A 22746-nucleotide genomic window follows, 5' to 3' on the forward strand; every position below is an offset into this window, starting at 1 on the left:
ACTCCGAGCATTTGTTGACGTGTTCTTACTCTTTGCGCCGTCGGCCATTTTTCGTCATGGCGCAGATTAGCCAACGTCACCGCCAACATAGACACCCTGAGGCTTTTCCCTTAAAAAACTGTCAGGTGGGCCTTCTAAGGACAAGTAGGTGAAGATACCTAGAAAGCTTAGCCTAAGTGACAAAACGCAGACTCAAGCTGCATCGAGAAAAGCTAATCAAAGAAAGGACAACCTCTGTTCCGCGTCTCTTTGATTCTTTTATTTTTCAGCCTTAAATAAACGTTGACGATGGCGGGAACTGTAGCTTCATTAACTCGGCACCTTGAGTTTTACGAACCATCCGTGCTAGCAGAATCGCATCAACCTGCAGAGAAAGAGGACATTTTCAGTGACGCATTGGCAGAATTCATTGTCCTGTCAAATATATTATAACATCCCAAATTTCAATAATCCCACGAATGCAGTCTTAAAGAGCGCAAAGGACAGGACGATAAGCTTACACACGTCAGAGCTGTTGTGTCCTGTCTATTGTGCATTTTGAGATTATTGTAATGCACCACCTAGCCCGATCAACCACCTTATTTCATCGCCAGAAACATGCGTAGAAAGATGTTAGTTACTAGCGCTGATAGATAAATCAGTATCTGTACTTTTTTTTAATTTCCAGCTGCTGCCTCACCGTCGGTGCATAAAAGAGATAGCGTAACGCAAGGGCACAACCTCAAAGATACATAGGCAAGCGTCACATTCTCTTGTGACGTTTGTCTGTGCTTATAACGTTTGCCTAAGGGCTTGTGACGTGTTTCATTCTTCTTGGTTGTGTCCTCGCGATCGGCTATGTCTTTAAGCAAACACAATCTCCACAACAACGCGTCTTCCTGCCGGTTCGTGAAAGTGTCGTGACGGAGTTCTAAAGCTTTTCTGGTGGTTGGGCTTCTTTAACGTGGGGGCAACCTGTGAATGTGCTATAAATTAGGTAGTTTAAGTCAGTGCATTCATTACAACGTAGCGTTTTATTTATCGATTAGCGGATAACTAGGCCTGCACACTTTATGAATGCCCATAACGTCTATACAGAATCTAGCGCAGATGCACAGTTTCCTAAACAACCTGCTTTTGTCTTTGCATCTTTCCCGGCTTTACCAACGCTCCGTGGCCTCAAACTTATCATTTAGCTATCGCTGAACCGTAATTCATTAACGCAGTTCAAGGAGCGTAAGTAGCGCAGGCCATTGGCGAAGACGACAGAGTAGTCGAGAAAATGCGCTAAGGTGTGCAAACATTGCTGCCGATGCAGACGTTTTTGCTATATAATTCTGCTCTGAGAATTTGGCGAAGTGTCTTGTGTTTCATGTATGGTGGTAAAGCATCAGATAGAAGCTGCATGCTTTGCAGTAGCTGTAGGTTACGGATAAACTGCTTCGTGTGGCGTACATAGAAGCGCCAGATATACAGGAGTCTTGCAACTGACCTGTCGACTGATTTCCATTCAGATTTCGCACGAAAGTAGAATGTTAGGTGGTTTCAGTTTAGTACCACGTTTTCGAGAGTTGCTTGCTTGTTTAACTCAGAATAAAACCGCAGTGTGGAATATCTGCTGTGACTGCATTAAAAAAAGAAAACTTGATCGACTTTTCAACCTCCAATCGACGTCGAAGAAAGACGATCTTTTGACGAGCGAGTTGGGGGGTGAGAATTGGGCGGAGTACCGCACACGGCCCCCTATCACGTCAACCTTCGTGTGAGGGGAGGAGGGGGTCCGTAATAGTGCCTAACTTTTTTTCACTGCACTATTTTCGGGATTGGCCTAAATCTTTAGACTTCATATACCCACACCGATGAGCCATATACTGAGACTGCATAAACTTCGCGATCGGCCCACATTTTTAGATTGGGCTACCTTCGGGATTGGATACTTTTTTTCGGTCTGCCTTATCTCCAGAATTTGCCCGCAAATAAGGCTGTAAAGGCACATACCCAATACGAACAAGTGGCGGTAACTAAGGAAAACATCGACTTTAAGTTCAAGTTTGGTGAAACAAAACGACTGTGCTATCTGTCACCGCTAAGGTAAAACATGTCACTGCAAATGCAGGACGTGATCCCAACGTAGTAATTCTATTGGAAATTGGCAAGGAAATGAGACACGCGCTAGCGACGTGCAAGTAAAATAAGCCAGCAGATTCGCAAATAATATTAAAATCTTCAAACTCTACGGCTGGTGAAAAATACCATCTTTTAAGTTAATTCAGCTATCAGGTCACCCGGCTGGTAGGATTCTCACAGTGCATTCCGATGGCGTTCTCCAACTGCTTCAGCACAGAGCCGACGACGGCTAGAGGTCCGGAGGAAAGAATTTGTATCATGACCTTGACCCCGGTGCAGAAAAGACTTGTCGCAGAGACACCCGGAGCAGCGATGATGCTCGTGAAAACGCACTGGAAAGCAATAATCAATACATCTTAGCATCACGCTGAAAAGACACTGACGATTGGCAGACTGTATCATTTTTTTAATCCGCCATAACCATGCAGCCTCACATTCTTCCAGCACCCAAGCTAATTTGCTTAATAGCTAGAGCGTTCGCAAGGCTAGCAGTAGACTTAACGTCAGAGTTAAAGACGAACTAATCGACAAGAACATGTTTTGAGAGCGAGGATAAAATCTCACTTCCAGATACCTCATAGAAGCTAAAATTTACCTTGACTGTGGACACAATGGGAGATATACAACAAAGCTCTCTGCCCCCATAGATGGCTTTCAAGATAGGGCCCACGCGGTCGCGCTCACAGAAATGTGCAACTCCTCTTCCCTGCAATCAGCTACGAGTTGAGGGTACTCAACGCGATGCACTTCAGCAACACGTCGGTTACAAGAACAACAAGCACCGAAATGGCGCTGATAGCGAGTGAGACGTAAACGCGACGCTGACTTTAGTGTTGACTTTAGTCATCCCCATTACAGTCTCCTAAATTTTATTTGATTCTATCTTGATCTCTAAGATGAAATTTGCGCAATTTCTACCAGCTCTGACCTAAAACCCACCAATACAGTACATAAAGCCGAGCAAAATTTACGGGTGGCTACTTACAGTGACGGTTTGGAAAAACTGCTGTATGACCAGGGCCTGCAAGAAATTAATCGCAAGCAATGAATTAAAAGGTCTGGTACGACAAAACAATGCAGATCTAATGCCCATGTTAGAGTTTATGTGAAGTTAACTTTTTGTTCAGCTAACAATTCTCTTTATAGTCATCATATACAACCTGTAATCTGATGCGCTGTTTATCTCCTCGCACCACATAGATCATAGCTATATTCTAATGCAATGTTCATATTTATGCATTGCACCTTTCAAAGTTGTGTTGAAATGTAAACACCAATACGGGTGGATGTACGCCGTGGGACGTCCACGTAGTGAGGTCATAATGGCGAATGCGATATGGGATGTGTGAAGCACTCTCGCTGTCAAAACGCTGGAGTGACAAAGCGCAGCATCAGCAGCGAGCGAACTGACCGTCGTGCTGCCTCTCGCTTCAACGCGAACAAAGGGGCGAGAACACTGCACACGAAGCTATCAGCACTCGGCGCACTCTGTCCCCGTCGAAGATGGCTTTCAAGATAGGCCCCGCGCGGCCGCGGCTTATGCAGCCGCCGCCTGAGTAGAACCACCCTTCCTCCCCTCCCCCCGGTGACTTGCGCGCGATGGAAGACGGCTTCCTCCCCGCTTTCCTCCTTTGCCCTTGCGAGAGTGAGCCACCATCGTCGGCTCACCTCCGCACGCTTTCACTCGCACATACAGCACACATGGCGCGGCCATGATGTTATCGCTTTTGGACTTTATACGGAACCTCGCGGCGACGGTGACGGCTGAAATGCGCCTGAGTATCCATAAAATAAATAAAAATGAAAAAATATGAGAAAATTTAATTTCAAAGGTTATTCCTTTGAGTGGCGTGTTCTTTGAGAGGTACGTACGAGTAGATATATGTCCTGGTTTGTGTTGTTGTTTGATTACGTAGATGTAAGGTGTGCTTACTTGCACTATTGTGTCGGTCAATATAGTGTTTGCTATATTAGTCGGGGCGCGCGGCTAGGTAACGATTTACCCAACTACCATACAAAATATTGATAGTAGGCAAAGAAAAAATGGTTTTGACAGCATCTGCCACATCAATGAATATGACGCTATAGGTAAATATATCTATACGACTGTAGATATATCTGATGCTGCGCTAGCCCGGCGAGAACACATACCTGATTCGGGTGTGATCCCACGCATGTCGATGCAGTGGTGTTCAGGCACTGCGAGTAAGTTGTCTATATTAGTAAAACCGGACTGTTGAACGAATTCGTGCAAATTTATGGCTAAGAAACCCAGCGCGAAGGGAAAATTGAGACCAGTAGCAGGGTATTGGCAAAGGGCTCACCTACTAATTAATCAGTTATTCAGCTAAAACGTTCACATAGATCAAAACGGCCCCCTAACATTCACAGACACTGGTTTCTTGATCAAAACAACAACTTTCACTGCTGGTCACTGTTCATAGAATTTAACGCAGGTTCACGGATGTTTCACCGATACACCGCAACTCATTTCTTTTGAACCGGAAATGTGCCACTGTCTCCGTTGTTTTGACTAGTACTGTAATCTTGCGAAAAACCGACGAGCAAAGTGGAAGGCATGCCTCATGTTCACCTAGGCTTCCCATGAGGTGAAGAAGGTTGGACAAACATAAGCGCGCAGTTCTTTTTTTAACCCTCTGGATACTTTGTCAACAATGTGCAAGCATCTCCGGAAGCAGCAAGGAAAGATCTTGCAAAAAAAGAGACGCCAAATCTTTCACGCCAAGCCTTTCGTAGCTCAGCGTTCTCTACGAGATGGCGCTATCGTTTGGCAAGCGATACATCGGCCAGACAAGAGATGGTGTAAATGATAGGGGCATGGCAACATGGCGTTACCAGGGTTACTGCCAGGATTCCGACGCTTGCCGACTTGCCGCCGCTGTGTACTGACTACTTAAGCACGACGCTTCTTCTTCACAAGATTAAAATGTTACAACAGCGGGGGCGCAGTGGCTCGTGAACTATCGGATGCATTTCAACATACTATATTGCACAGTCATTGTCAGCAAGGCACGCAGGTGAAACGAAAGTCATAATGCTCCGCGCAAGCCGGCAGTTTCTATAGCATTAGAGTTCTTTAAGACTTTTATTTCCTTCCATTATATTCGAAAGCTGTCGTTCGCTGCTTTGAATATCGTCCATGTTTATCATAAGTGTGATTATAGAGGTTCGAATTTCATCAACTACAACTCTGACTCTTGTAACAACAAAAACTACACTGTCGTTCAGCAAGGGAAATCCGTAGTCTGCCTTTTTGCAAAGCATAACGATTCGCTCATCAACGGTGTCTAATTGTGCATCTACACCGAAATGTGCAGCTCATACAATGACAATTCAGCTGGGCGGCACCCACTCTTCCAATGTTGAACATGCTGGGGAATCGGAGGACGACCGGCTGGCCACACATGATCTCGCCTGCAACATTCAAGCCCGTGCAGTCCCCCAGAGGCATGACAGCGGTAGCAGTGTCAATGATGGGTGCAAAGATGCCTCCGAAAAGGCTCTTGCCGACCTTGGACATTGTGCCCACCATGCCGCCAACGCTCTTGCAGAGTGAGTAAATGGTGTTGACCAGAGAACCTAGCAGACACGCGAAAGAAGAAAAAAAAGGTCATTATATGCAGATCCAACGAACATGTTGGAATCTTTGGGACGCGAAGCTTTAGTCAAGCGGGTAATTAAAAAGTGTAAGACTGTTTATCATATACATCTTCCTTTGCAGCGTAATGATTAAGTGCATGCCCGGCAAGAAGACAAGACGCGGCGATCCAGAAAACGCGATCTTCGTGACCTCACGTGGCCGGCGACTGCACAGCCCCCGGGAATCAGCACACGTTGCTCGTCGAAAAACCGATCGACCAGACGCGGTGAACCCCGGCAAAAAAAGGTCGAGAATGCTTCGAATAACTATTTCATGGTCACTGACGTACCCGTACGTCTCGGCCATTTCGGCCTCACAACGTAACTGACGTGCCCGTACGTTCTCCACTCTCTTTCGAGGACCATACGAAATTTGACAATATTCCTGCCATTTTATCCCTCATGGATAACCAAAGACAAACTGTTGTGTTCGTTTCGGATATCTGAGAAAAAAAAACTCGAAGCTGGGGGTGCGTCCCCTTCGAAAGAAAGCCCGACACTGAAAGGGTTGAAGGAATTGCGTCTTTCAAGCCATATATTTGTTGCATTGAGGATATTTAGGAACCGTCTTGAGTTTCCCAGCACATTTCCGTAGTGAACAGACCAGCTCAGCGGCACATCTGTGTAGGGTTAGTACAATTATATATATATATATATATATATATATATCATCATCATCATCATCATCAGCCTATATTTATGTCCACTGCAGGACGAAGGCCTCTCCCTGCGATCTCCAATTACCCCTGTCTTGCGCTAGCGTATTCCAACTTGCGCTTGCGAATTTTCTAACCTCATCATCCCACCTGACTTTCTGCCGTCCTCGACTGCGCTTCCCTTCTCTTGGTATCCATTCTGTAACCCTAATGGTCCACCGGTTATCCATCCTAAGCATTACATGGCCTGCCCAGCTCCATTTCTTCCGCTTAATGTCAACTAGAATATCGTCTACCCCCGTTTGTTCTCTGATCCACACCGCTCTCTTCCTGTCTCTTAACGTTACTCCTAAGATTTTTCGTTCCATCGCTCTTTGTGCGGTCCTTAACTTGTTCTCGAGCTTCTTTGTTAACCTCCAAGTTTCTGCCCCATATGTTAGCACCGGTAGAATGAAATGATTGTACACTTTTCTTTTCAACGACAGTGGTAAGCCCCCAGTCAGGATTTGGCAATGCCTGCCGTATGCACTCCAACCCAATTTTATTCTTCTGTAAATTTTTTTCTCATGATCAGGGTCCCCTGTGAGTAATTGACCTAGATAAACATATTCCTCTACAGACTCTAGAGGCTGACTGGCGATCCTGAATTCTTGTTCCCTTGCCAGGCAATTGAACATGCATATTCATCTTCAACCCAATTCTTGCACTTTCTCGATGAAGGTCCTCAATCATTTGTTGTAATTCCTCTCCATTGTTGCTCAATAGGACAATGTCATCTGCAAACCGAAGGTTGCTGAGATATTCGCCGTCGATCCTCACTCCCAATCCTTCCCACTCTAAGAGCTTGAATACTTCTTCTAAGCATGCAGTGAATAGCATTGGAGAGATTGTGTCTCCTTGCCTGACCCCATTCTTGATAGGTATCTTTCTACTTTTCTTGTGCAGAACCAAGGTAGCTGTGGAATCCTTGTAGATATTTGCTAAGATATTCACGTATACCTCCTTTACTCCTTGATTACGCAATGCCTCTATGACTACTGGTATCTCTACTGAATCGAATGCCTTTTCATAATCTATGAAAGCCATATAGAGAGGTTGATTGTACTCCGCAGATTTCTCGATTACCTGATTGATGGCATGGATATGGTCCATCGTAGAATATCCCTTCCTGAAGCCAGCCTGTTCTCTTGGTTGACTGAAGTCAAGTGTTGTCCTGATTCTATTGGCAATTATCTTGGTTAATATTTTATACAATACTGAAAGCAAGCTAATGGGTCTGTAATTCTTCAATTCTTTAACGTCTCCCTTCTTATGGATAAGTATAATGTTGGCGTTCTTCCAGCTCTCTGGTACACTTGAAGTTGTGAGGCATTGCGTATAAAGGGCCGCAAGCTTTTCAAGCATGATATCTCCTCCATCTTTGATTAAATCTACTGTTATTCCATCTTCTCCAGGCGCTTTTCCCGTGGTCATGTCTTTCAAGGCCCTTCTAACTTCATCGCTAGTTATAGAAGGAGCTTCTGTATCCGGTTCATCACTGTTTCGAATGAAAGTAGCTTGGCTGTTTTGCTACTGTACAGGTCAGTATAGAATTCTTCTGCTGCTTTTACTATGTCATCGAAATTGCTGATGATATTACCATGCTTATCTTTCAGTGCATACATCTTGCCTTGTCCTATGCCTAGTTTTCTTCTTACTGATTTCATGCTGCGACCATATTTTACGGCTTCCTCAATTTTTCTCACGTTATAATTTCGAATATCCCTTACTTTCTTCTTGTTGATCAGTTTTGACAGTTCAGCGAATTCTATCTGATCTCTTGAGTTGGACACTTTCATGTTTTGTCGTTTCTTTATTAGGTCCTTTGTTTCTTGGGAGAGCTTCCCATATATATATATATATATATATATATATATATATATATATATATTGCTACGGGCCGCCTCCTTGCATTAAGGAAGAAGACAACGATCGCCGGGAAACGCTGCGCCTGTTTAGCCATGTTGGCCATCTCTGCCAACAATCCCTGTACATAAGTACTGTCCTTTTTTATCTATTTGACGCCCTGTCACACATTGGTGGAGGTGCGGGGTATTCTCGCCAGGTGACGGAGCTCCGAAGCGGTCGGCGCTGCGGTCCAACCACCATGGCACACCAACCGGAATCTGCTTCTGCGCCGCGGACACCGATTGTAGTAGTCCAACCCCGAGACCCTGGAACGTTCAACGGCACCGATGGCATCGACGTTGAGGAATGGCTCACGCTATACGAACGGGTGAGCGACTCCAACCACTGGGACCTGACAGTCATGCTGGCCAATGTGGTGTTTTATCTCAGTGGAACGGCGAAGTTTGGTATGACAATCACGAGGCCGACTTTGGGAGCTGGGATACATTCAAACAAAAGCTCCGTGAACTGTTCGGTAAGGCCTCCAGTCGAAAAATCGCTGCGAAGCAACAGCTGTCAAATCGCGCCCAGACGTCCGCGGAATCATATTTGTCTTACATACAGGACGTGCTGGCGCTGTGCTGTAAAGCTGACAGTAACATGCCAGTGTCTGACAAGGTTGGCCACGTCCTGAAAGGGATAGCGGACGACGCATTCAATCTGTTCATGTGCAGAAATTGTGCTACCGTCGATGCCATGATCGGGGAGTGTCAGCGCTTCGAGCAGGCTAAGAGCCGCCGTATTGAACGACCATTCTCCCGGCTTCCCAACACCGCTGCAACGTCTTCGTGTGAAGAGCGGCCGCAATCCAACCTTTCGCCGCCGTCGGCCGAATTGACGAGGATTGTCCGCCGTGAAATCGAGGCAATGGCTCCCGCTAGCCTCTTTACCAGCTCTAACGCCGGCGACTCGAACACACCAGCGGTTTCACTCGTCCAAGCCATCGTGCGAAACGAACTCGCGGATCTCGGAGTTCACGCTGCTCTCGCCGTTGTCAGCCCTACATCCGCTTCCGGGGCCCCGACATCGTTCCCTCGGTATCCATGGTTCGCTCCACGATCGCGAAACCCTGCTGGTTAGCGAACTGAAGACGATCGGCGTATCTACTTTCACTGCCGCCGTGTCGAGCACGTTGCTCGCTACTGTCACAACCGCTGGTAGTTCCCGCCACGTACTCCATCCTTTGGCCATGCCCGCAGCCTTCATCGCAGCCCTTTTGAGCCACTATCTGCGGCACACCCCTACAATCCTGACGCTGCCACGTCATGGTCCAACCACTCGCCGTCACCTAGAGGTCACCAGTCGCGTTCGCAACCGTACCGTCGTCCGTGCTCGCGCTCCCCACCACCTCGCCGCGCCCCGTCGCCGAGCAACCGTGGCTCCTTCACTCCGGAAAACTAAACGATGCAGCGCCAGGAGGTAACGCTGCATCTACGACTCTGCCCCAAAACCCTCTAGTTACTCTGCCGACTCAACGCTGTGTGTTAGACGAATGACGTTGATGGTGTGACGATTTCTGCACTTGTCGACACCGGGGCTTATATTTCTGTCATGAGCTATGGTCTTCGCCGTCGCCTAAAGAAGGTGGTCACACCTGCTGTTTCCCACATTGTAAGAGTGGCCGATGGAGGAACTCCCACCATCCTTGGCATGTGCACCAACCGCGTCACAATCGCCGGTCACCCAACTACTGTTTTATTTGCCGTTCTTGAACAATGTCCGTACGACGTTATTCTTGGTCTGGACTTTCTCGCAACTCATTCTGCCCTAATTGACTGTGCAACTACCTCACCTAGCCGATGCCCCAACCACGCCTTCGGCCCGTCTCTGCTCTCTCGACTATGTGCGCATGCCCCCGCAAGCCGCCATGTATATCGCCATGGTCTCGAGCCCTCCTGTCGCTGATGGCAATCACGTGCTATCCCCGGTAACGGACGTTCTGCTCGCCAAGAACGTCGCCGTGCCTAACACCCTCGTGGCTGTCACCGGCAACCGCATCGCCATTCCTATTTTAAACTTCAGCGCCTCTCCTCAACTGATTCCGGCAGGCATGTCACTCGCCGCCATCACTGCTGCCGAAGACTGCGAGATTTGTGCGTTGGATCCCACCACTTCCTCCAGTTCGTCCTTCCTTTGCACCACAAGCAGTTCGCCGCGCGATGTCTTTGTCGGAATGATCCCTGATGACCTTTCTTCTGATCAAGCTACTGACCTTCGCCGCCTCCTGGAGTCTTACCACGACATTTTCGACTTCAACGATCGCTCTCTGAGCCAAACATCTGTTGTCCAACATCGGATCGACAGGGGGAACGCGAGCCCTATCCGTCGCCGTCCTTATCGTGTCTCCCTCGCCGAACGTCGTGTGATCCAAGGCGAAGTTGACAAAATGCTCACAAATAGCATTATCGAACCTTCTTCCAGTCCGTGGGCGTCCCCTGTGGTGCTAGTGAAAAAGAAAGACGGCAGCTGCCGCTTTTGCGTTGACTACCGACACTTGAACAACATCACACGCAAGGACGACTACCCCCTGCCCCGAATCGATGACGCCTTGGACTTCCTCCACGGCGCCACGTACTTTTCCTCCATCGACCTACGCCCCGGATACTGGCAGATTACCGTTGATGCCATGGACCGTGAAAAGACTGCGTTCGTCACACCGGATGGACTTTACCAGTTCAAGGATATGCCGTTTGGATTGTGTAATGCCCCCGCGACCTTCGAGCGAATGATGGATTCTCTCCTTCGGGGCTATAAGTGGTGTACGTGTTTATGTTATCTAGATGACATGATTGTCTTTTCGCCTACTTTTGAGAACCACCTATCCCGCCTGTCGGCCTTTCTAGACGTGTTTCGCCGCGCTGGCCTACAACTTAACTCCTCCAAGTGTCGTTTCGCTCGGCGTCACATCACCGTTCTCTGTCACCTTGTTAGTGCTAGCGGTGTCCAATCTGACCCCCACAAGGTGCGTGCCGTCCGAGACTTTCCTGTTCCTCGCTCAGTTAGCGATGTACGGAGCTTTGTCGGCTTGTGTTCCTACTTCCGCCGCTTTGTCAGGAATTTTGCCGACATTGCCCAGCCACTTACTGACCTACTCAAGAAGGACATCTCTTTTTCCTGGGGTAGTGCACAAGCTGCCGCATTCACCACCCTTGTCAGTTTACTGACTTCACCGCCCATTTTGGCGCATTATGACCCGTCGGCCCCTAAGAAGTTCGCACCGACGCTAGTGGCCACGGCATAGGTGCAGTACTCGCCCAACGCCAGAACGACCAGGACCGTGTTATTGCCTACGCCAGCCGCCTTCGCTCGTCATCAGAGCGGAATTATTCGATAACTGAACGCGAATGCCTGGCTTTTGTCTGAGCTGTGGCAAAATTCCGGCCTTATTTGTACGGCCGAACGTTTTCCGTTGTCACGGACCACCATGCCCTTTGCTGGCTCTCGTGGCTGAAGGATCCTACAGGAAGGCTTGGCTGCTCGGCGTTACGGCTACAGGAGTACACCTTTGACGTGCTCTACAAATCTGGCCGGATGCACCAAGATGCTGACTGTTTACCCCGCTACCCTGTCGACCCGCCCGACACCGCCGAACATGATACCGGTGACTTCGTCATAGCTATTACAGATCTGGCCAACATACGCACTGAACAGCAAAGTGACGACACGTTGCGATCTATAATTGACCGCCTCCATTCTCGACAGCCCGACCCATCACTTCGTCTGTTTGAGCTTCACGACGACATTCTTTACCGTCATAGTACCACTCCCGACGGCCCAGAGCTTCTACTTGTTCTCCCCAAGCAACTTCGTGCTACTGTTCTCCAAGAACTGCACGATGCTCCACGATCTTGCGTATCCCGCACATACGATCGCGTGCGGCGCCGATTTTTCTGGCCTGGTCTGTACCGATCTGTTCGACGCTACGTTGCTGTGTGTGACCTTTGTCAGCGACGTAAACGGCCCTCAGGGTTGCCTGCAGGCCTTCTGCATCCTATTCACATACCCCAGGAGCCATTCCAGCACGTCGGTCTCGACCTCCTCGGTCCATTTCCTTCGTCTACTTCAGGGAACAAGTGGATCGCAGTTGCGACCGAATACGCTACGCATTTTGCCATCACGCGAGCTTTGCCGACTAGTTGTGCCACTGACGTCGCCGATTTCCTCCTTCATGACGTCATCCTTCGTCATGGTGCTCCTCGGCAACTGCTCACAGACCGAGGCCGCTACTTCTTGTCGAAAGTTGTCGATGACCTCCTTCGTTCCTGTTGTGTGGAGCACAAGCTCACTACTGCGTACCACCCGCAGACGAACGGGCTCACCGAAAGGCTGAACCGAAATTAACCGATATGCTGTTGATGTACGTGTCTGACGATCATCGGGACTGGGACAGCACTTTGCCATACGTCACGTTCGCGTACAACTCCTCCCGTCACGACACCGCCGGCTTTTCGCCGTTCTACCTCCTGTATGGCCACCACCCTGCATTGCGTTTTGACACGCTCCTACCTGCTGTTCTACAACATACCACGGAGTATGCCCGCGATGCTGCTGCGCGAGCCCATCTGGCACGTCAGATAGCTCATGAGCGACTATCCGACTCACAATTATGCCAAAAGGACCGTTACGACCGCAGCCACCGGAACTTCTGCTTTTCTCAGGGATCTGTTGTGCTTCTATGGACTCCTTCTCGTCGCGTCGGTCTCTCCAAAAAGCTTTTATCGCGTTACACCGGACCTTACAAAGTTTTACGGCAACTTAGCGACGTGAACTATGAAATCACCCCACTGAACAGTTCTTCACCATCTACCCTGCCATCTCGTGACGTCGAGCACGTATCCCGACTGAAGCCGTACTTTTCCGTCACCTCCTCGTGTAATTAGTCTGCGCCGAGACGGCGTTCAGCCCGCCGGGGCGGTTAGATGTTACGGGCCGCCTCCTTGCATTAAGGAAGAAGACGACGATTGCCGGGAAACGCTGCGTGCGTTTAGCCATCTTGGCCATCTCTGCCAACAATCCCTGTACATAAATACTGTCCCTTTTTTATCTATTTGACGCCCCATCACAATATATATATATATATATATATATTTTTTTTTCTGACTGGGAGCTTACCCTGACTGGGAGCAAATCCTGACTGGGAGCTTACCACTGTCGTTGAAAAGAAAAGTGTACAATCATTGCATTCTACCGGTGCTAACTTATGGGGCAGAAACTTTCAGGTTAACAAAGAAGCTCGAGAAAGTTCAGGACCAGACAAAGACCGATGGAACGAAAAATCTTAGGCCTAACATTAAAAGACAGGAAGAGAGCGGTGTAGATCAGAGAACAAACGCGCATAGCCGATATCCTAGTTGACATTAAGAGGAAAAAATGGACCTGGGATGGCCATGTAATGCGTAGGATGGATAACCGGTGGACCATTAGAGTTACAAAATAGATACAAAGAGAAGGGAAGCGCAGTCGAGGACGGCAGAAAACTAGGTGGGGTGATTAAGTTAGGAAATTTGTAGGCGCAAGTTGGAATCAGCTAGCGCAAGAGAGGGGTAATTGAAGATCACAGGAAGAAGGCCTTCGTCCTGCAGTGGACATGAACACAGGCTGATGATGATGATGATAATATATTCTGGGCACACGAAGTCGAGAAACAGCTAATATAAACGTTTGTTCAAGTTGGTTGGTAATGCTGGGTGAACTCAAGGCGCAAAGTGAAGCACGAACTGATGCGTCCCTCCGTGTACCAGTTTTCGATGTAACTACATTCAAAGACTTGAGCCAAATTATTTTGAGCTAGTGCTTCGTGTGCTAGGACTGGATAGCGCAATAAAAATAGGCTTCACTTATGGGAGATCTGTTTTTCAAATTGAGCATTCTGACACACGTTCATTTGTAAGATAACTCCAGGGCCACAGGCCTTCCTCTCCGTCATGGTATAGAGTCTGCGACAAAAAAATAAACGTGGAAATTAGAGCCCAATGTGTTTTTCCATCAGAGGTCACCGAGACGCAGTTACATTCATTTTTTTCTTGTTTCACGACTGATAAATCGAAAGCGTCCTTATTACCTTTTTCAGCAGATACTTGTACTCTGGACTTCAGGGAGGCACGGAGCTATGCCCAAAGCATGTTCGGTCCATAGGAAATTTAGAAATGGCGAAAGTGCTTGTAAAGTAACTGAATGCATGCTCAACCAGAGACAGTTAACCATAGCGTAGTGTACTTAAGTAATGTAGCGTAGTGTACTGTAGTAGTGCAGTGTACAATGCAAACTGGTCTATGCACTCGTCGCGCGTAGACCAGAGGGCATTTTCTACGTGTTTTTTTTTCTTGACTACTACGGTTGTATGACAACAGTCAATTATTCTATGTTTTCTTTTTCCCAGAAATGCCTTGTACGGCATTGTTATGTTTTCTTACAATGAATCTCCATGTGATTTCGTTAAGAAATATGTATCTTCTGCAAACTATGTGTGCGGAAGCCTTTACCAGACACATAAGGCGCCTTTTGCATATGTACCTTTTGTTGTGTACATTTTATGCTGGAAAACATATACAACGATATCACTAGTACATCCAATACAACTGCTACTATTACTACTGCTGCTACTACAAGAACAACTTCTACTACTACTGCTATTACTACTACTACTACTATTATTATTATTATTGTTATAATAATAATTATTATTATTACTAGATATTAGCTTCTTAGCTTGGTGGGCGTGTCAACACGCTCAGAGTGCACACAGCTGCTAAATTACCATGGTGATTTCCGCAAGGTGTGCCCAGTGAGTGGCTCAGGACTCACCGAATCCGAATCGCTGCAGCACTTCGGTAAAAATGCCTTCCATCAGAAACAGCTGGGATCCAATATCCAAGGTTGCTATCCCATTGACAGCGCACTAAAAATTGAAAGATATTAAGTCAATAATTTTTTTTTAATTTTGTCCAAGAACTTCCAGTGAGCTACTAACTAGTTGTTCTGGGTACATTTCATGATTATTTCTTTTTTACATTAAGAGTAACGGTGGCGAAACTTTCCTAGGTTCGAATTAGTATTTATCACTTTGCTCAACGTGTCGGCATCAAAATTCGTGGAATATTATTTAAGGCCAGGTAATGATGTTTAATCGAAGTGATTGGTGGCTCCAGGAACATATTTCCCCTCCTATGCCAGGTAAAGTAGCGAGGAATTGCTGAGTAATTAGCGAGCATGCAGAGGAGTAGCCACTTTTGCGAGAAAATTTGCAATTATTTTCTCAAAGCTGTCTTGTTTTAGGCTGCATAGAGACCTTGCGCAGTGAGGCGCAACATTTTTCTGGGTGGGTCTCCACATATTTGCAGCACAGATGCGATGCATTCTGTGTAACATATAGTTGCTTCTCTAAACAATGACTACACTCACTTTATTGCTCCGCTTAATAAACACCAATCCACCATTTTCGAAGCATCTTGCTACCAAACGATCGTCTACTTCGTTACTCTAGGTGCACGGTAATCGTAGAAGAAACTGTTACATTTACGACGACGTGCTAAGCTGACAATATTACAAGTGCGCCCATTCAAGTCGTAAGCTGCTCAATGAAGCTTACTTTTCATACCGAGAGATTTCAGATAATATTCCAACTTAATAACGTGTTTAAGTCGAATCTTTGGGTAAGCAAACCTTCACTGAGCCGCTTCAATTTGCCATCCTGAAGTTGTATATTGGCAGCCCAAATTGCCTATAAAGGCAAGTGACGTCAATTCTAAATGCAGAAATATTCGGTATACTATTCCATGCAGGAAGCTATTTAGAAAAAAAAAGATTGGCGTTGAATTTCTTAATTCCTCTATTTTAGAACGCTTACCTGAAAACATAATAACAGGTCAGCGGGGCTATCAATAGACAGGGGCGCACAAAACTACAAGGTCAGCTCTAACGTGACAGTGAAGTATGAGTCGTAAGAAGAAACATTCATTTAGCACATGTTGGAAGCTCCCGACATTTAAACGTGTTCTACCCTCACATGTTGGATACCGACGTTATGAAACACAAGGTGATTTTTCGCTAACAAGCTTTCGACTATACCTGATCTCAATACTCCGAACGTTCTTGACAAATAGGTATTGGCAAAACAACACAGGACTCAGAGATAATCAGATTAAATCTGAAAAAGGCGGTAGCGACATGCTTTGATGGCCCTACGCGTTTCTGTGTTAGAAGCAGCAAAGATATTTTGATTTCTTTCACCTGCGGCTTTGGCACTATTGCGGTGGAGAATTTGCAACTAATTGGTGTTTTAACTCTTGAGCTTTAACGGGTATAATTTTTATTAGGCGGTAACGACTCACGAAAAATTGTATTGCGCAGTCTAATCGCTGTTCCAATGGCAGCGAACTGCTGACTCGCACAACGTATACAGGTTTACTATAATGCTTTGATGGAGTAGTGTTGATACAATGTTCTGTAAATTGGACGCATGGATCAGATTTATAAGCTGCAGACGAATAGCACAACTACCACGCAGCAGGTGCGTCCGAGCGAATACCATGCACGAAAACATCGACGGGAAACCTGCGAAATCTTTGTAATCAAGTTATGATTAGCATTCGCATTGTAAGAATTCCGAATTGAAATTTCAACGTCTGCATACACAGACATGCTATGTTGACTTCACTATTTATTTACCTAAGTTTTCTCAAAATTATCCCTGGTCAATGTTTTCTTAGGCATGGGAAACGTGCCATGCCTATTCTTACCAACCTGTATATGGAGATGGTTCAAAGTTTCCTGCAAAGATACCATTCCTCAAAGCTCAGAATCGTAGTTTCAATTGGTCATTCAAAAATTCTTCGCGTAAAAAAAATGTTCAGCTAGCGTGACACAATAACCATTGTTTATAGGCACATCTTATTACGTGTTATAAAAACAACATTCCTCAAAGCTCAGATTCGCAGCTTCAAGTCGTTGTATAAACATTCTTCGCGTAAAAAAAGCTCAGGACATTCATACTTGCGAGCTCGTTATAAATGGTGTCGGTTACTCACAAGAAAGATGTTTTCAGTGACGTCCACCACGTTCGTCTGTAAAATGAGAAACGCAGAAAGATTACTTTTAACCAAAAAAAACCAAAAACCAAAAACCAAAAAAACCACTGACCTTTACCGTGCTGTAATTTGATCAACTGATGGTCATTCATAACCATATAGGGGAAACGCTCGACTGCACTTGGCGAAGTGCAGTAGTCCGTCGTTTTTTATACCTGTTGGTTTTGGGCATTTAGTAATCTTAGAGAATTGGCTGGATTGATGTATCAGCGTACTAGGGTTTCGTTAAGTGTCATACTTAATGGGCAAGTGGGTAATTGATACTGGGTGGAGAGGTGCTCTAAGACACACATAACAAAGCGCAGGGAAGCGCTCTTGTAAACGAATATTGTCGCATTTCAGGAATTTCTGTCGTTACATTCATATTGGTACATGACAAAACAGCAACATGACAGTCACTACGAACGCATACTCTCCAGTTTAGGAAGTATATTTCTTACTACGGCCTCAAAACTTATTGTGCACTAATAAACATGCAACTTTGCCTGATCATCCCCTTTTGTTTCGATAAAATTTGTCTTTGCGCGAGGTGGAGTGAGTGAGTGAATCAGAATCAGAATCAGTTTATTCAATACAAAAAACGGGGTTAATTACATGGTAAGTATATACAGAAGGAGGTCCCGTAGTTAAAAACTGAAATGGGACTTCCTATGCATGATGACAAGAATTATTAATACAAACAAACAACGGCAACATGTAAAGGTTACGATAATACAGGTTTGTTTGAAAAGCAAGGCATAAATAAAAAATAAAAAAAAATGCAGCAGTTAATGCATAAGAACAAGGTTGCAGATCACTCAATAATAGGCAGAACTACAAAGGGTGCTTTTCCAAGGCGATGAAAAGAATGCAGGAAATAAATATAGAAACACAGTTAAAGTTTAAAAAAAAGAAAGAAAAAACGTACTACACTGAAAAATGGGAGTCGGATAAAGCTAAAAGAAAGCGCTTAAGTTCAGTATGAAACCTGTGAGATTTCAACAATTTTAAAGGAAATGGTAATGTGTTCCAGAGGGATAAAGCTGAAAAGTGTAATGACTGCTTGCCGTAGTTGGTGCGAACGCTGGGTAAAATAAAGTTCATATTGTCTGCAAATCTAGTATTATTTATATTAATAAGAGACGTCGTTGGTATGATGGTTACTGGAAGATTATTGTTTATGGCCCTAAAAATAAAAGTGGCGAGGTTGTATTTAACAAGATCAGTCACATTCAAAATGTTATGAGCATGTAATAACTCACTAGCGTTAATGCTACGAGATGAAAATGTTATTAGACGAATAGCTCGATTTTTAATGACTTGCAATGACATTAGGTGACTGCTATAAGTGTTTCCCCATGATTCAATGTTATAGTTGATATGAGAATGAACGAAAGCATAATACAGTGACATTAGAGTAGAAAACGAGAAATAAGGTCGTGATTTAATTAGAGCGCGTATTCCATATGCCATTTTCTTTTTTACGTTAGCTATGTGAAGATTAAATTTAAGGTGGCGATCGAATTCCACACCTAAATAGGAGCAATTATAAACCGCAGTGATTAGGTGATTGTTGATGGAAATGGATTGACGGTGGTCAGGCGATCTCTGATGCGAGGTGAAGACGACAAAATTGGTCTTATTATGGTTAATCGGCAGCTTATTCTGGTCACACCACGCGGAGATTGACAGAAGATCTTCGTTTAGTTTACTTGTTAGTGTTTTTACACAATTGTTAGAATTAAATATAGTAGTGTCATCAGCGTACAGAATGCACTTCGATGAGGAGAGGCAACTAGGCAGATCATTAATATAAATTAGAAAAAGTAGGGGACCTAATATGGACCCCTGCGGTACACCTATATTAGTAGTAGCTTCTTTAGAGTAGCACCCAGAAATGTTAACGACTTGTTTTCTATCTTGTAAGTAACTGCGGATTAGAAGTAGTGGCGGACCTGTTATTCCAATGGCTTCGAGCTTAGCGCAAAGAATTGCGTGATCAATAGTGTCGAAAGTCTTAGATAGGTCAACAAATATGGAGGCTGCAAATTTACCTTCATCAATTGCTTTTTTAAGGTAATCAGTAGGAGCTATAAGTGCTAGATTAGTTGAAAAACCAGGACGAAAGCCAAATTGATGGGGCGAAAGAATACTAAATTTATTTAAATACTTTCTTAGACGCTTTTCGATAACTTTTTCAATGACCTTATTAAAAAATGGAAGAACACAAATAGGTCTATAATTCTGCATCAGCGTGCGATCACCTTTTTTGAAAACAGGAATGACTCGACCGCGTTTAAGTTCACGTGGGAAGAATCCGGTTTTAAATATGAGGTTAATGATAGCAGAGAGAACGTTAGCAATATGTTGTGCAATCATTTTAATATGGTAAGCGTTAATATTATCGAGGCCAGCGCTAGTGGCTTTAAGGGTCCTAATTATTGAAATTACTTCATCAGGCGTAGTTGGAAAAAGGAAAAATGAATGAGGTAGGCGGTTAAATGACATGTTACAGCATGAAGTGGAATCAGAAGTAGTATTGAAAAAAGCATCACAAAAGGCATTAGCAATATCAAGCGGATTACTGTATTCCCTGTTATTGTGAATGATCCTCGAAATGACGTTCTGGGTGTTACGATTTAAAAAGGTGTTAACAATTTCCCACTTTTTCCTAGTGTTATTACCACATTCTGCAATTTTATGTTCGTTATAATTCCTCTTCGCAATTCTCAGCTGAGCACAAAGTGAGTTAGAAAATTTTTGTAACGGGCAAGTAGTTTAGTATTACAAGGTTGTTTTTTAGTTTTTTTGTACAAATTTTCACGAGACCGCATTGCTTTCAGAAGGCTATCTGTAAGCCATGGGTTTTGCGGTGATGTTACCTTTTTTCTGCATTTTTGTTTATGGGAATGGGAGTTGAAAAGCAATGAAAGTGTCGACAGAAACTGTGAAAAAGCTGTTTGGGGGTCATTAGTTGATACAACGTCCGACCAGTCAGTTTTAGTTAGGCTAGTAAGGAAGATTTCTTTGTCAAGTACAATTCTGTAATATGAAGTGTTACCAAAGGTTGAGCGATTGCGAAAGCGTAGAACGATAGGGTAGTGATCGGTAAAGTCGGTGTTAACGATGCCTGCTTCCGGTGGGTCTGTTAAGTTCGATAATGCGTGATCAATCAAGGTGCCATCGACATTGTTAGGACAGCGAGTAGGGAGAGTAATTAAACATTCATACCCAAAACTATGAAAGTTGCTTGAATATTTAGAAGAACTTAGAAATAACTTAATTGAGGTCCAGAGAAGACGCAGGGGAGACCCCGCGCCACCCGGCTAGTCCCACGTAGGGACCGGCAAGCCGAGCTTGACGCCCCGATCGCGGGCACTCTGGACGGCCAGGGTTTGGTCGTTGAGTTCGGGGCTGCCCAAAAGTGCAGCCCACCTATCCTCGCTGAAGGCGGAGCCGCTGGCTTCACACTCCCACAACACATGGTTCAATGTTGCCGTTAGTCCGCAGGCAGGGCAGTCCGCACTGGGATACCTTTCAGGGTATACAGCGTGAAGAACCGCAAGGTTAGGATACGCACGAGCTTGTAAAAGTCGAAGGGTCACCGCCCACATCCTGCATAAGGCAGGGTGCGGGAGGGGGAATACCCGTCTTGACAGATAATAATGCTTGGTGATCTCATTATACGTCATCAATGGTTCCCCGCGGGGTAGGGGGACTGCGGAGGCGGCGCGGTCAGTGAGTCCTCGCGCGGCCTCGTGCGCGCTCTCGTTAGGGTTATAGGGAGAGCCCTCAGTCGTCCCCAAGTGAGCGGGAAACCAAGTGAGAGAATGCGGAGAGATACTTTTCAAGCTTTGGGGAATGCGAAGGGCCTGAGGGTACACCATCCCGGTTTGGTAGGCCTTAATGGCCGCCTTAGAATCGCTGTATATTGCCTCTCTGCGACCATCGAGCACAGCCAGCGCGATTGCAACCTGTTCGGCTACTAATGGCTTCTAAGTGCATACTGTAGCGCAGCAAGTGATCTTGGAATTAGAGTCGACGATGGAGACGGCGAACGCCTCTTGTTGGACATTTGCCGCGGCATCCACGAAGCTTGCCTCAATGTGGTTGTTACGGACATGTTGGAGTAGAGCTCTACCCCTAGCCCGACGTCTGCCGACATTGTGTGCGGGGTGCATATTGCGGGGAATGGGCGCGATGTTCAGTTGAGATCTGATGTCGCTGGGAATCCGCATGGCGTCGGGGCACTGGTCGACAGGGTAGAGGTCTATCTCGTCGAGTATATTGCGGCCCGCCGGGGTGCCGGATAGCCTGAGCAGCTGTGAACGTTCTTGCGCCTCTATTATTTCTTCGAGCTTTAACGGGTTTTCGGTGTGAGTGCTTACAGGTAAGCCGAGGGCGAGCTTGAAGACCTTTCTGATGAGGGAATTTAACTTGTTCTTATCTGCAACATGCCAATTATGCATGGCTGCCGAGTATGAAAGGTGGCAGAGCACAAAAGCATGTATAATGCGGATGAGATTGTCTTCCTTGAAGTGGAATCATAATTTAGTGGAAATAGGAAAATATCCAGTAATTGCAATATGCTGATAGGTGGCTGCATCTTTAAAACGCGATACTATGCTTGTGTAGCCTGAGATGCTTTATTAAAGGTAAGTAATTAGTTCCGCTAAATGAACTACAATAACTAATATAGACGTGTCGGCAATATTGGCGCCTTCCTGCAGCTCACATTGCTTATGTTCCGTTCCGTATACACACACGTATGTACACATTAGTGTACGCGGCTTCTTTTTTACCTGGGGTCGAACTCACTAATCACTTCGTTCACTAGTACTCTGTGCCATTGGACTGATGGCTTCGCTAATGCTATGTCAAGCACCAATATTGGCTAAAATTTGCTATCACAAACAATTTTCACTTAAGATGTTTTTTTTTGTGAATCCAGGTCGAGTTCTATCCTGTGGTGGCAAAGAAAAAACTACATTTAAGCAGTACAAAAGCTTGAACACGGAAGAGAAGCAAACGAGACTCACTCTTAAAGCTTAACTCTATACGTCAGCTACGACTTGCACTACCCAGCTAGTTTCATCGGATGGATGGATGGATACATGAATGGATGCTATGAAACAGGGTCGTGGGTTGAAATGGCGCTGTGGGTTGTCCCCTCCTAAGCTGTTCTTCACATTTCATGTAACGCCCTACTTATTACAAAAAAAAATTCAGACCCGTTCCCATATCAAGAAAATAGGGGTAAGCGAAGCTTGTGGCAGGACGACGCCGTCGCAGGCGTTCCGCTTCGTTTGCAC

The 22746-nt window shown here is 45.6% G+C and overlaps 1 long non-coding RNA gene across 1 annotated transcript; it reads right to left on the bottom strand.

Annotated features, from left to right (window-relative positions):
• Positions 1 to 237: 237 nt before the first annotated feature.
• Positions 238 to 2411, bottom strand: LOC125945928 (uncharacterized). The gene is made up of 2 exons (XR_007467230.1): positions 2285 to 2411; positions 238 to 364 (listed from the first exon to the last, which is right to left on the bottom strand). It is a non-coding gene; the product is annotated as an uncharacterized LOC125945928 (long non-coding RNA).
• Positions 2412 to 22746: the final 20335 nt, after the last annotated feature.

This window comes from Dermacentor silvarum, chromosome 5, assembly GCF_013339745.2.
Source record: "Dermacentor silvarum isolate Dsil-2018 chromosome 5, BIME_Dsil_1.4, whole genome shotgun sequence".
Lineage (NCBI taxonomy): Eukaryota > Metazoa > Arthropoda > Arachnida > Ixodida > Ixodidae > Dermacentor > Dermacentor silvarum.